We start from the raw sequence: 13,763 nt of genomic DNA, 5'->3' as shown, positions 1-13,763 counted from the left end.
CTATGCCACCTTGATCGATAAGCAGCCACACGGGTGAAGCTATTTGTTGTGTCCCACCCTCAATTTGCAGCTGAGATAGAGTGTGAGAAAATAGAGTAATTCCAGCAACACACACACATACACACTAAAAAGGAGACCATGTAGGAGGAGGACACAGTGAAAGGACACAACACCTCCACACTCTTACATTACACATGTGGTGTTCTGGTGGTGGAGAGAAGCCCGAGGTTGAAGTCTTATTAAAGTGAACACCTCACAAGGGTGAAGTCCTCATCAGTGACAAAACTAAAATCAAAACTAGCCAATTTAAAAATATATTATTTCTGTTTTTCGTTCATTGTTCTCAAGAGTTTTGACTATGACTATGACTAAATATGACACATAAAAAAATATTTTTCAAAAAACTGAGGTTTTGTTTTTCACCCTTAACATTTACTTTTTACGGAGCCCCTCTGATGACATGGTACAAAAAATAAATAAATTGTGGCCACGAAATAGGTATAACGTGCCCATGAAATACTTATTTGTGGCCACGAAATACTTATTTGTGGCCACGAAATAGGTATAACGTGCCCACGAAATACTTATTTGTGGCCACGAAACACTTGATGATATATATATATATATATATATATATATATATATATATATATATATATATATATATACAGTGGGGCAAAAAAGTATTTAGTCAGCCACCGATTGTGCAAGTTCCCCCACCTAAAATGATGACAGAGGTCAGTAATTTGCACCAGAGGTACACTTCAACTGTGAGAGACGGAATGTGAAAAAAAAATCCATGAATCCACATGGTAGGATTTGTAAAGAATTTATTCGTAAATCAGGGTGGAAAATAAGTATTTGGTCAATAACAAAAATACAACTCAATACTTTGTAACATAACCTTTGTTGGCAATAACAGAGGTCAAACGTTTACTATAGGTCTTTACCAGGTTTGCACACACAGTAGCTGGTATTTTGGCCCATTCCTCCATGCAGATCTTCTCGAGAGCAGTGATGTTTTGGGGCTGTCGCCGAGCAACACGGACTTTCAACTCCCGCCACAGATTTTCTATGGGGTTGAGGTCTGGAGACTGGCTAGGCCACTCCAGGACTTTCAAATGCTTCTTACGGAGCCACTCCTTTGTTGCCCGGGCGGTGTGATTTGGATCATTGTCATGTTGGAAGACCCAGCCTCGTTTCATCTTCAAAGTTCTCACTGATGGAAGGAGGTTTTGGCTCAAAATCTCACGATACATGGCCCCATTCATTCTGTCCTTAACATGGATCAGTCGTCCTGTCCCCTTGGCAGAAAAACAGCCCCATAGCATGATGTTTCCACCCCCATGCTTCACAGTAGGTATGGTGTTCTTGGGATGCAACTCAGTATTCTTCTTCCTCCAAACACGACGAGTTCAGTTTATACCAAAAAGTTCTACTTTGGTTTCATCTGACCACATGACATTCTCCCAATCCTCTGCTGTATCATCCATGTGCTCTCTGGCAAACTTCAGACGGGCCTGGACATGCACTGGCTTCAGCAGCGGAACACGTCTGGCACTGCGGGATTTGATTCCCTGCCGTTGTAGTGTGTTACTGATGGTGACCTTTGTTACTTTGGTCCCAGCTCTCTGCAGGTCATTCACCAGGTCCCCCCGTGTGGTTCTGGGATCTTTGCTCACCGTTCTCATGATCATTTTGACCCCATGGGATGAGATCTTGCGTGGAGCCCCAGATCGAGGGAGATTATCAGTGGTCTTGTATGTCTTCCATTTTCTGATGATTGCTCCCACAGTTGATTTTTTCACACCAAGCTGCTTGCCTATTGTAGATTCACTCTTCCCAGTCTGGTGCAGATCTACAATACTTTTCCTGGTGTCCTTCGAAAGCTCTTTGGTCTTGGCCATGGCGGAGTTTGGAGTCTGACTGTTTGAGGCTGTGGACAGGTGTCTTTTATACAGATGATGGGTTCAAACAGGTACCATTCATACAGGTAACGAGTGGGGGACAGAAAAGCTTCTTACAGAAGACGTTACAGGTCTGTGAGAGCCAGAGATTTTCCTTGTTTGAGGTGACCAAATACTTATTTTCCACCCTAATTTACGTATAAATTCTTTACAAATCCTACCATGTGGATTCATGGATTTTTTTTTCACATTCCGTCTCTCACAGTTGAAGTGTACCTCTGGTGCAAATTACTGACCTCTGTCATCATTTTAGGTGGGGGAACTTGCACAATCGGTGGCTGACTAAATACTTTTTTGCCCCACTGTATATATATATATATATATATATATATATATATATATATATATATATATATATATATCTCCTGACCATGCATGGAGGGTTTCACCCCAAGTCCAGCACCCTGAGGCTGTACGCTAAGCGGAAGGAAGGGGGCCGGGGACTGGTGAGTGTCAGCACCACAGTCCAGGATGAGACAAGGAACATCCAAGAATACATTGGGAAGATGGCCCCAACTGACCGAGTGCTCAGTGAATACCTCAGGCAGCAGAAACCCAAGAAAGAGGAGGGAGACGAGGAACCATCATGGAAGGACAGGCCCCTGCACGGTATGTACCACCGGCAGATAGAGGAGGTGGCTGATATCCAGAAATCCTACCAGTGGCTGGACAAAGCTGGACTGAAAGACAGCACAGAGGCACTAATCATGGCAGCACAAGAACAAGCTCTGAGTACAAGATCCATAGAGGCTGGGGTCTATCACACCAGGCAAGACCCCAGGTGCAGGCTGTGTAAAGATGCCCCAGAGACAATCCAGCACATAACAGCAGGGTGCAAGATGCTAGCAGGCAAGGCATACATGGAACGCCATAACCAAGTGGCCGGCATAGTGTACAGGAACATCTGTGCCGAGTATAACCTAGAAGTCCCGAGGTCAAAATGGGAGATGCCCCCAAGGGTGGTGGAGAATGACCGAGCTAAGATCCTGTGGGACTTCCAGATACAGACGGACAAAATGGTGGTGGCTAACCAACCGGACATAGTGGTGGTAGACAAACAGAAGAAGACGGCCGTAGTGATCGATGTAGCGGTTCCGAATGACAGCAATATCAGGAAGAAGGAACACGAGAAGCTGGAGAAATACCAAGGGCTCAGAGAAGAGCTCGAGAGGATGTGGAGGGTGAAGGTAACGGTGGTCCCCGTGGTAATCGGAGCACTAGGTGCGGTGACTCCCAAGCTAGGCGAGTGGCTCCAGCAGATCCCGGGAATAACATCGGAGATCTCTGTCCAGAAGAGCGCAGTCCTGGGAACAGCTAAGATACTGCGCAGGACCCTCAAGCTCCCAGGCCTCTGGTAGAGGACCCGAGCTTGAAGGATAAACCGCCCGCAGGGGCGTGCTGGGTGTTTATATATCATCCCAGGGCACATACACTAGAACCTGCGTCAGCCATAGTACGGAGTCCTTGCTGTTGGTGATGTCCTTAAGGTGAGTGTATGATATTTTATATTTATTTCATATTGTTATCCCGCAATTCGGCAGTTATTTATTCAGACCTATATTGTTACTATGTTCTAAATGGTATCTGCTGACGTTTCAAATGTTGTACCCTCATGTTGTTACTACACGTTGTTTTGTTGTGCTTATAGCCATAAACTCATTTTTAAATGTAGGACGTGCGGCGGCCCCGCAGCACACTTTCAAAGTAGAGCAAGGCTGAAGGCTACTAATAAACGAGGTATGTTCAACATAAAACCTTAGTTCTCTGTGTCACGAAGGTGTCTCTCTTTTACCCTGGCCATATCACCATACTAGCTGGTGCAACTCTTCTGGTCTGGACAAAAGTAACAGTTTTAGATGGAAAGCATCTTAAAATTGCCTCTTTTTTGCTGAACATCTCCTTTGAAAGTAGCATCATGTGAGTCACACTTGTTAAGGTAATACATGCTAAATGAGCCGTAGCTTTCAATGCATCACCGGATGAAGCCTTGCAGTTACAGTAGCTCACTGCGGGTATCACGTTGCCAAGGGAACTAATAAAGCATACAGTGATCGGAATGATTTTGTATTGATGCAGGTTGTCATTAATCATGCTGAACTACTTAAACTCCAAGTAGACAATCGCTCCATTCCTCATTACCATAGATAATATCTAAGTAATAAAACAATCATTATCAAATTCTGATTTGCCATACACAGCAAATTCAAAAGTGTTAAATTTTTTGGTGTTAATAGTCTCCTTGCAAAAGTAGAGTTAATTTTACTCTAAGTAGAGTCACATTCTTTTAATGTAACCCTGAGGTGTAAAATGATAGTAGTTAAAATCGAGTGTTAAAAATGAGTGTTTCTCTGTCAAATCTGGAGGTGTTACAATGGAAACATTAACTCTTGACCTCTTAACTCTGAACTCCTACAGGGGCTATGACACCAATAGAGTAAATTCACAGACTCCGCCCCCAGCACGGCTCCAATCGAAGCTGAAGTGAAGCCGTTTCAGAACATTTTGCTCTACATATTTGAGTTGTTTGCCATGCTTGGTAAGTCATTTTTTCAAAGATTGTTTCAATTATTATTATGAGCTTTTACTTCTGTGGCTCTTTGGAGTTGAGACAAAGCTGTGTGGAAGGCATTAGCCATGTTGCTCGGTGATAGCATAATATTCTGTTTTAGCTAGCTGAAAGGTATTGTTTGCAGGCAAATACCACAGCCTTGGAAAAAAAGCTTGCATGTGAATTTTCAGTCAAACCTTTGGTCAAATACACCTAAAACAATGTCTAGAATGTGAAATGTTGGTATAATGGTGCTACTTGAAGCCTGAAAACGATCGCCCATAAAAAAAACGAGCAAACAGCAGTAGCAGACGTCCTGACTGGGTTCGACGTTAGCATAGATCCCTCCAGAGTTTTGTGCACACGGTTTAGGTAAAAATGAAAAAGGTTGAGGTTTTACATTTAGTTCAGTATTACCTGTTGCCTGTGTCTTTGTCTTTTGAGAAAATACTTAACACAAGTAATGGCTCAAAGAGGATTTCCTTCTTTTTTTTTTTACTGTGCTGCAATTGTTTACTGGATTATTTGTGCCATTAATTAGTGTCAACTAATTTTTATTCAATCTCCGCACAGGATATGCTTGTGAAGATGGAATATGGGGGAGAGCAGAAGTGCGTTGAAGTTCCACAAAGGGATGAATGAAGGACATGCATATTGTATTGAAGAAATAAGTGATGAGAATGCTGTTATTTGCATTTACCATGTCAGACCTTTTGATAAATAAAATTCTAATGAAAGTGAGAACATGTATACTGTTACATCTTTCAGAAAATGTTTTGAAATTGTGGTGCACAGTTCAGAATAAATGTTTTTCAAAAACCATTGCATCTTTTTAGTAAATGTTTATTTCCAAAAGAAATTTCTAGAAGTTCAGAACAGTAAAATTCCTGCTTTTTAGAATGAATTAGAAGATAACTCTTACGTAGTTAAATTAAAATACTCTTTGAGAGTTAATATATAAACTCTTAACACCAAGTGTTAAATTATCAACTCCAGACAGATTTGGTGTTTAACACTAAATCAGAGTTAACGTACCAACTCTCCAAAAAGAGTTAAATTAACATGGGGAAGGAAGTGGTGTTTTGCGGGACTGCCTGACAGAATTTTGGATGGATTTCTATGACAGCTGCACATTGGGAGTTGAGGTGAAAGTCCCATTCATCCGGCATGACTTTCAGTGTGAAGAATGGCAGGCTATAGCTAGAGTGTTTGTTGTAGGGTGGAAACAAGCTGGTTACTTCCCAGTGAAGCTTGCAATACCCTTTCTGGAGGAGATATACCAAGGACACACTGCTCCCTGTTTTGGCACAGATAGGACACAAAGTACTTATTCAGGCCCCAATGTTTGTAATCAAGTGCTGGCGTCCCGTTGTGGGTTCTGTAGCTGGTTTACTCCCACCAGAAGGACTGCATCATTTCATAGCAGAAAAAAAAAAACGACTGTAAAAACAGTGAAGGAGCTTCTAATCTTTCCAGAGGAGATGACAGCTGCCCAGTCAACAGTTTCTCGTTACCTGAAAAGGTACATTGGAGAAATTGATTTCAATTATCTTCAGCTTTTCCTGCGGTTCTGTACAGGATCCAATCTGTTGGATAAAGCCATACTAATTGAGTTCATAGAAACTACAGATTTCCTCCGCAGACCACAATCCCACACATGTGGATGTGTACTAAAGCTGCCCCTTGGTTATCACAGCTATCCAGACTTTCGCAGTGAATTTAACAGCATTCTCGCAAGCTCTATGTGGGTGATGGATGTGGTGTAGGTCAGTGTTACCCAACCTTGGTCCTCAAGGCACTCTGCCCTACAGTTCATAGAAACACGGGTGTAGTTAACAGTAACATGAAGGAATGAATGTGAATATTCATAAGACTGGGTGGTTAAGTTCTCAAAACAGTGTAGCCCGTTGTGCCTTTTTCATGTGCAGCCTTTTTTTTTCATCTGGTCAGTAATTGCTTTCTTAGTTTCTCCCCCCAATTAAAATAGTAAGCTAAAGGGAATGTTCAGGTTTTTTGAAGTGGAGTTACCTGTAGTAGACAGCACTTAGCACTCTGATTTTGCAGAAGCAGCAGTGAGTGTTGGGGACAAAATAAGGCAACAAATTGCTTGGGGAATGAGACCACAAAACAACACCAGTTGAAAATACATATACATATTTAAATAACATTTTCAGTGCTTCACCTGGTAGGAATCCGTACACTAAACATAGAAGTGCATCTGTTCCTGCTGCACACATTGTTACTGTGTTTCTGGTTAGTGCAAAAATGAATTACTAATTTTAACATTCTAATACTTTTTTACTACAGGAAGAGTAACAAATATTTCCAATATAGCATACAGTAACAGTTCTACAAACTGGAAGATTGCTGAGTGCTGTCTACTGTATATACATACATAAGTACAACACCATTACAAATACCATATTCCAACTGATTAAGCATGTTCTGTATTAAAGTATTTCAGATGTTTGCAGAAATCTTAATAGAAACAAGAATGTGAACCTTTATGTTCCTAATGGGTTTAGAAGAAAAGTTGTCAATTACAGAGATTGGTTACATTGTAAAGAGGTTTGTATAACATTTTAGAAATAACTGTTATTTTATCCTGTTATTATATGCAAAATACAACCTGTTTTTGAGTATGGTGTATTTTGAAAGACACCAGTAAACCATTCTCATTTGTACAAAACTTTGTCCTCTCTGTTACATTCTATACATCTTTAAACATGAACATGTCTAATGACACCGCTGAAAGTTATTTAACTACTCATTCTATAATGTCATACACGTGCTATGATTTTTAAGAAAAGAAGCCGTTCTTTATCAAACATGGGATTGCTTTAATCTATTCCACAATAACAAAATTATAGGCTCAAGAAACATTTAGAGCATTGGTGACACAACTATGATTCTACACTTTAGCCTACTTGGTCTTCTTGTCTAATTGATCACAACATTAGATATATTGCCAGTCTATGTGGTTGTTATCCAAAGTGCTCTTGTTTTTGTTAGAAATGAACACATTTTTGGTACCAAAAACTATTATGAACAACTTTTGATGCTTTAACAGTGTGATAAGTTTAACTAAATCCCAAAAGGATTTATTTTTTTCTAACCTGTATGATATTTTAGTTTAATACTCCACGCTTTGTAGCTACCAAGAGCAAGCAACACTTCATGATGAGTTAATTTACTGACATGGATAAAATGAAAATTATGTTATACAGTCTTTTCTGATAATTTTGATACAAAGACAAGATAACTACACACTGGAGAAAAACAATTACTTAATAATAAGTACATTAAGCTGTAGGAATACGTACTGAAGTACAAAATGTACTACATTTGTCAGGGTCCTGGGACTGGGCGACCCAGGATCCCTGAGCAGTCATGTATTATATTATTATTATTATTATTGTTGTGTATTTTGGTGTTGCTCCCCCTTCCCTGTGCTTGTGTATATGTGTGTGTGGGTGGCTGAGCACTTGTTTATAGGCGGCGTCAGGCCTGGAGGGTGTGGCCCTGCAAGGGGACTGGCCACACCCGAAGCCACACACCTGCTGCTGATCAGGCCTCGTCGGGGGAGCTACTTAAGAGAGTCTTGGAGCTCCCACCGACGCGGGATCATTGCTTGGGACTCCACGTTAGTTACCCAGTTTAGGTTTTGGTCGTGTAGTGTATGCCTGCCATTGTTCAGTGTCCTGACTGCTGCCGCTATTGTTTCCCGCAGGAGGAGCGTGGAAGGCTTAAGGAGCAGCGAGCACCGGGAGTGCAGACACGGGAGCAGAGAGCACTTGGAGGACACGACACGGGAGTCTGGGGAGAAACACGGGGATTTATTGTTGTTTGATATCACCCTCTGTAAATAAACACTGTCTATACGTAGAGCACCGCGCCTGGGTCCTCCTTCCCCACTCCTTCCACGGTGTGCCATGCCGCACCGTGACAACATTTGTATGTTTGTGTCCATTTAAGTAGCCTCGCATCTGTAATCGGAAGGTCGCCGGTTCGATCCCTGGGCTCTCTGTCCTGGTCGTTGTGTCCCTGGGCAAGACACTTTACCCTACTTGTCTACTGGTGTTGGCCAGAGGGGCCGATGGCGCGATATGGCAGCCTCGCTTCTGTCAGTCTGCCCCAGGGCAGCTGTGGCTACAACCGTAGCTTGCCTCCAACAGTGTATGAATGTGAGAGTGAATGAATAGTGGCATTGTAAAGCGCTTTGGGTGCCTTGAAAAGCGCTATATAAATCCAATCCATTATTAGGGCCCGAGCACCGAGAGTGCGAAGGCCCTATTGTATCTGCTCCGTTTCTTATTATTATTATTATTATTATTATTATTATTATTATTATTATTATTCAGGCGAAACAAGGGCCTTTTTGAGGGCCTAAACATGCTCAAAAACTCATGAAATTTTGCACACATGCCAGGTCTGGTGAAAAATTTTGTATTTTAATGGTTTTACATATGAGCACTGGGAAATGGCTCTAGAGCGCCACCTATGCCTTGTTATTATTATTATTATTAAACACTTGCACATCACATGGGACTGAACTAACAAAAGTGCAGCTATTTTTACACAAGGCCAAATCTTCTGTCAGTGGAACGAGACAGTCTTCTGCACCCCAAAGGTGAGGGGCCATGTACATGACATCAGGTATCCCACAGGGCACGTTGTTATTCTTTGAGGGCCTTATACGGTGAGCATTCCAAACACTCCGGATGTCATTCAATACCTCCTGATGAAGAAACAAGAATTAGGTCAGAGCTGTAATACAGGGCATTTTTTAAATGGTCGAAAATAAGTGTGGTGCATCCTTAAGTGAATTGAAAAGCAGCAATGTTTGGATGCAGTTTAATGAAAACCAAAGGAAGAGGGAGTGATGCCAAAAAAAAGAAAAGAAAGAACCACACCAGGCAAACCACTGAGTTGTGGGATCTGGGCTTTATACTAATACTAATACTAATCTCGGTCCGGATGCGCAAAGCTTTTCAACTTTATGCGCATAATACAGGTGACAAAATCAATATTTTTCAATCCCATGAGGGGATCCAATATCATCTCAGACCTGAATGCACCAATGATAGAGCGCTGAAGAGTTACTGATGCGTGAAGCCTGACTGCTTTTGACAGACTGGCAGTGACAGATCGGTAGCTGCAGCATAACTGATGCAGAATGAGCGCAGACAAGGATAATGTCCTCCGATCAGAAAAAAACATTTAATTCATGCTGACTTCTGATCAGTTCAATTGGCAAAGTGTTCCCTGATTTAAAAACTTTGGCTGGGTTGATGCTTCAGCCTCCATTACGCACATACAGAGCGCAGTTGACCTACTTCAACAACGTTAGGAATACATTGCATTTACCGTTCCGTAAAGGTAATGTCGTTTTAACTATGTAAACGATTATTTTGTTACCCTTACTGCTAAAACAGCGTAATTTAATGTAAATAATTACCACCACTAGTTATCATAATATGGGCCATTTACCTGAATGATTGGCATGAAGCAGAACTGTGACAGAGCTTTGTCAATGAAATCCCCAAAGAAAAATCCTTCGTCCTTCAGTTCTCCTAGAAGCTTGATCCATGACTCGACTCCTTCTTTTCTCATCACTCCCCACCAGCTCTCAATTCTCTGGTTTGCGGTACTTGCTCCTGTGACGTAGCTTCTGTCTCCTGCTCTATCATCCCCGTCATTTCTCCGTAAATAACGCTGGAGGTCTCTGACCAACACATTCTCAGTGCCCATGTCAGTTTGTACGAGCCTGGGGAAACCCCCACGACTCTCCACTGCTTCCACAAAGTAACCTCCGATAACCTTTGGGTCACTGTTAGTGTGTGCGGCCAAATGATGTTGCGTGAGAAACCGTCGATGCATCCATTAATACATATCCCATATGGCTTTAGTTTGTCATAAGAGTCTATGTGCCACACAAAGTTAGGCCCCTGAGCAAAATATTGCCTCCTTCTGAGACGTCTGGTCTGGCGAACCTGGGAACCTACTGGGTCCAGTAAAGAGATGAGGATCCTGACGTCTTCTTTCCTGATCACAATGCCGTGTTGTTTGCACTTTGTAAACATCCACCGATAACCGTGATCCTTCCCAGGCCCTTGCAGCTGGTTCACAATAAAATCTATCCCGGCGTCCAGGTCGTACTTACGTCTGTAAAGCGACTTGGCTCTCAATATCCGGTTTAAATGTCTCTCCGTAATGATGGTTCCTTGCATTGCCAGGCTTTTCAAAATGCATTTGTAGCTCATTCCCAGCCTGAAATAAAACTCAATCAGACTGTCTCTGTCCATGGTGTATTTAGCCTACTTTTATGCTTGTGTCTCTACGCAGCTGTCCAGGAATTCTATCAATAAGATGTGCGCACGTTATCTATTTCGTGGCCACAAATGCGTAATTCATTGCCACGTTATACCCAATTCGTGCCCACAAATTAGCATTTCGTGCGCACGTTATACCTATTCCGTGCCCTCGAAATAGTATTTCGTGGCCACAAATAAGTATTTCGTGGCCACAAATAAGTATTTCGTGGCCACAAATTAGCATTTCGTGGGCACGTTATACCTATTTCGTGCCCTCGAAGTAGTATTTTGTGGCCACAATTTATTTATTTTTTGTACCATGTCATCAGAGGGGCTCCGTAACTTTTTACATCTTTCTTCAAATTTTGACCTAGAAGTAAAATAAGGTCACCAAACATAACAAAAGCAAAACCAAAATTGCACTTATTAATTCAAATTCTCAATCTGGGAGTCTTTGTGTGACATTTTGTTTATTCCTTCAAAAAAGACCAAACATACTTATGGTTGTGCAATATGGCAAAAATATCAGATGATGACATTAAAATTTTTTGTGCATTGGTAAAAACGCTCGACTGCAGGTAGAAACTGCTCAGCTGAAAACACTTCACACAAGACAAGCTGTCTCATTTATATAATGAGGAAATTGGCAATGCAGCACACTATGCTGCACCAACGGCATGTCTCTGTATTAGGTTAACGGTGGACACTCTGCAGTCCATGTTTGCAGACAAGGCTAGTTTTCTGATGACCATACAGGAGCAGCTTTTGTGTGATTGCATGGGGGTCATTTAGCATGTGTCGCTATGGCATAATGCTACTTAAGGCCTATATTTATTTCATTTTTGATGATTTAATCCACCCATTCTCTTCTGCTTATCTTTATCAGCAAACTCCATACAGAAAAGCCGAGGCAAGATGGCATAGTTGAACTCAGGACCTTAACACTGGTCAAGACGGTAAAAGTTGCAGATCAGAAAATGACAATGATGTGTTGTTTTATTCCATTTTGCCATTGGTTCCCACTTTTGTTCTTGTTTACATTTGGAGTTTATAATGTAGCGTGACTCAAACTGCTGAAGAACACCCCCCTCATAAATGCAGCAGACCGAGCTCTTAATATCCTGGATTGCTTTAAAAATATTACAATACATAGAATGCTTCTCCAGGTAATCAGCAGTGTGTCACAGATTAGTTACAAAATAACCTCAGCAGCCCTGGAAGACCCATGCGCATACACAAAAGCACACCCCTCCTGTATAATTTTCTGCTCTCAAATGATAATTAACAATTTAGTGTCACAGCACATATTTGCAGATGAGGGGAATTAATCACATTATCTCAATTTCATAGCGGCTGAGAAGTGTCCAAACAAAGCCGAGCTTACTTGCGCGGCGTGTCTGTTTAAGTTCCCTTGTGGGGTTTTTGTAAGACCTGGGAACTAACTTGTTCTTAATCCCCCATCAATAACAAGAGCACTCCTTCATCCTACCTCATTCATTTAGCCTTGTTTACTGTAGAGCGCCACTTGAATAATCGGGACTTTGCATTTCTTGTGGCGGACAGTTTGACATTAGCTGAGACATTAAGAAAGGATTGATGCTTGTATGATAACATTAATTTCTACCCATCCGCCTCCTCCACCCACCCAACCTGTCTGGATATTGAAACCTGTGATCAATTCTTGATTTGATTAAAAGTATTAAAAGACAGGAAGAAAAACACTTCCTTAAAAATCGATTTTTAAAACTAGAATCACTGTTTTATAGCAATTTGAAAAAAAAAGAAAGTAAAAATTAAAGTAAAGTAAGTATCTTAACCAAACTTTCTACTCCTGGGCACTTGACTTGTCAGTGACATTTAGGAGAAGCAAGCAGCCCTCCTCAGATAATGAAAAAGTCAAACCGTGTCTACATCAAAGGAAACACACATGTAGTCTGCGCATCCACACGCACTCACAGGAGTAGCCGTACCACATTAACATTTCATTTTGTGTGATAAACAGGATTTGGTGTCGCATTTTAAAGTAAATCTCCGCTGGTAGTACATTGTAAAGATAAGGTCATATGGAGAGTAAGTTCAGCACCTATCAGCTGGAGCAATTGTGCATGTGTGTGTGTGTTGTCCACACTGCAAACAAATTTTTCCCCAGCAACGTTATATTATTAAAACTCCAAAGTTGTAGTGCTAATCTAGAGTGTCCAGATGCCTTGGACTGTGTAATCATATGATTGCAAGGATGGGAATGCACTTTGAACAAAATGCATCATGGAAAATGGTATAAGCTCATTTAAAAAAAAAACAAAAAAAAAACCTGTGGCTTCTGTGCTTGCATACAGAGAAATATGACCGAGATGCTGTGATTGACATGTTACTGCTGATGCTAAAACACCCTGTCCATTTTCAGCACACCGAGTGAGTCTGTCTAATAATGTGACATCCTGAGATGTTTTATATGCGCTTTCCCAAATAAATCAAACGGTCCAAATCACATCTGAGTCATAAAACAAAGGCCTGTAGGGTTCCTGGTGGCTCAGCTGGCATCTGCACGTGACATTCAAAGCTTTAAATGTGGCCAACAACTGGGAGCCCGTGGTCAGTGAGAGCAGGAAAGTAGGACAAAATACCCCAGAAATACAAGCAAACATTAAACGAGCTTGGATAGCTTGTTTTCTCCAACATTTTATTAAAACTTTGCATCTTTTTTCCATACCTTCTTAAGTCCAGCATATAATCAAAAGATAATCAAGATTTTGTAAGCACCAAAAAAAAAAAAAAAAAACAGCAAAAGAAAACTTTAATCTTTCATCTTTGTAACATTCCACTTCTTACTCGAGTACTCTGAAAAATTGCTCAACATAATTTACGGCGGGAAGTACGCAAATCATCCCGTTCTGAACTATTTTCTTAATCAGGGCACATGTTCTTTCAAGGTCA

At 41.3% G+C, this 13,763-nt stretch overlaps 2 long non-coding RNA genes across 2 annotated transcripts in view; both read left to right on the top strand.

Moving 5' to 3' along the window:
- The window catches only part of LOC309701121, a 79,618-nt gene that overhangs the window by 23,728 nt on the left and 42,127 nt on the right, over positions 1–13,763 (top strand). The gene's annotated exons all lie outside the window — the stretch shown is intronic.
- LOC309701238 lies at positions 7,869–8,400 on the top strand. The gene is made up of 2 exons (XR_014274926.1): positions 7,869–8,158; positions 8,246–8,400. It is a non-coding gene; the product is annotated as an uncharacterized lncRNA (long non-coding RNA).

This window comes from Aulonocara stuartgranti, assembly GCF_965226115.1.
Source record: "Aulonocara stuartgranti genome assembly, chromosome: 23".
Lineage (NCBI taxonomy): Eukaryota > Metazoa > Chordata > Actinopteri > Cichliformes > Cichlidae > Aulonocara > Aulonocara stuartgranti.
Note: the sequence above shows the minus strand (reverse complement) of the source record. Positions and strands in the feature narration are given on the sequence as shown.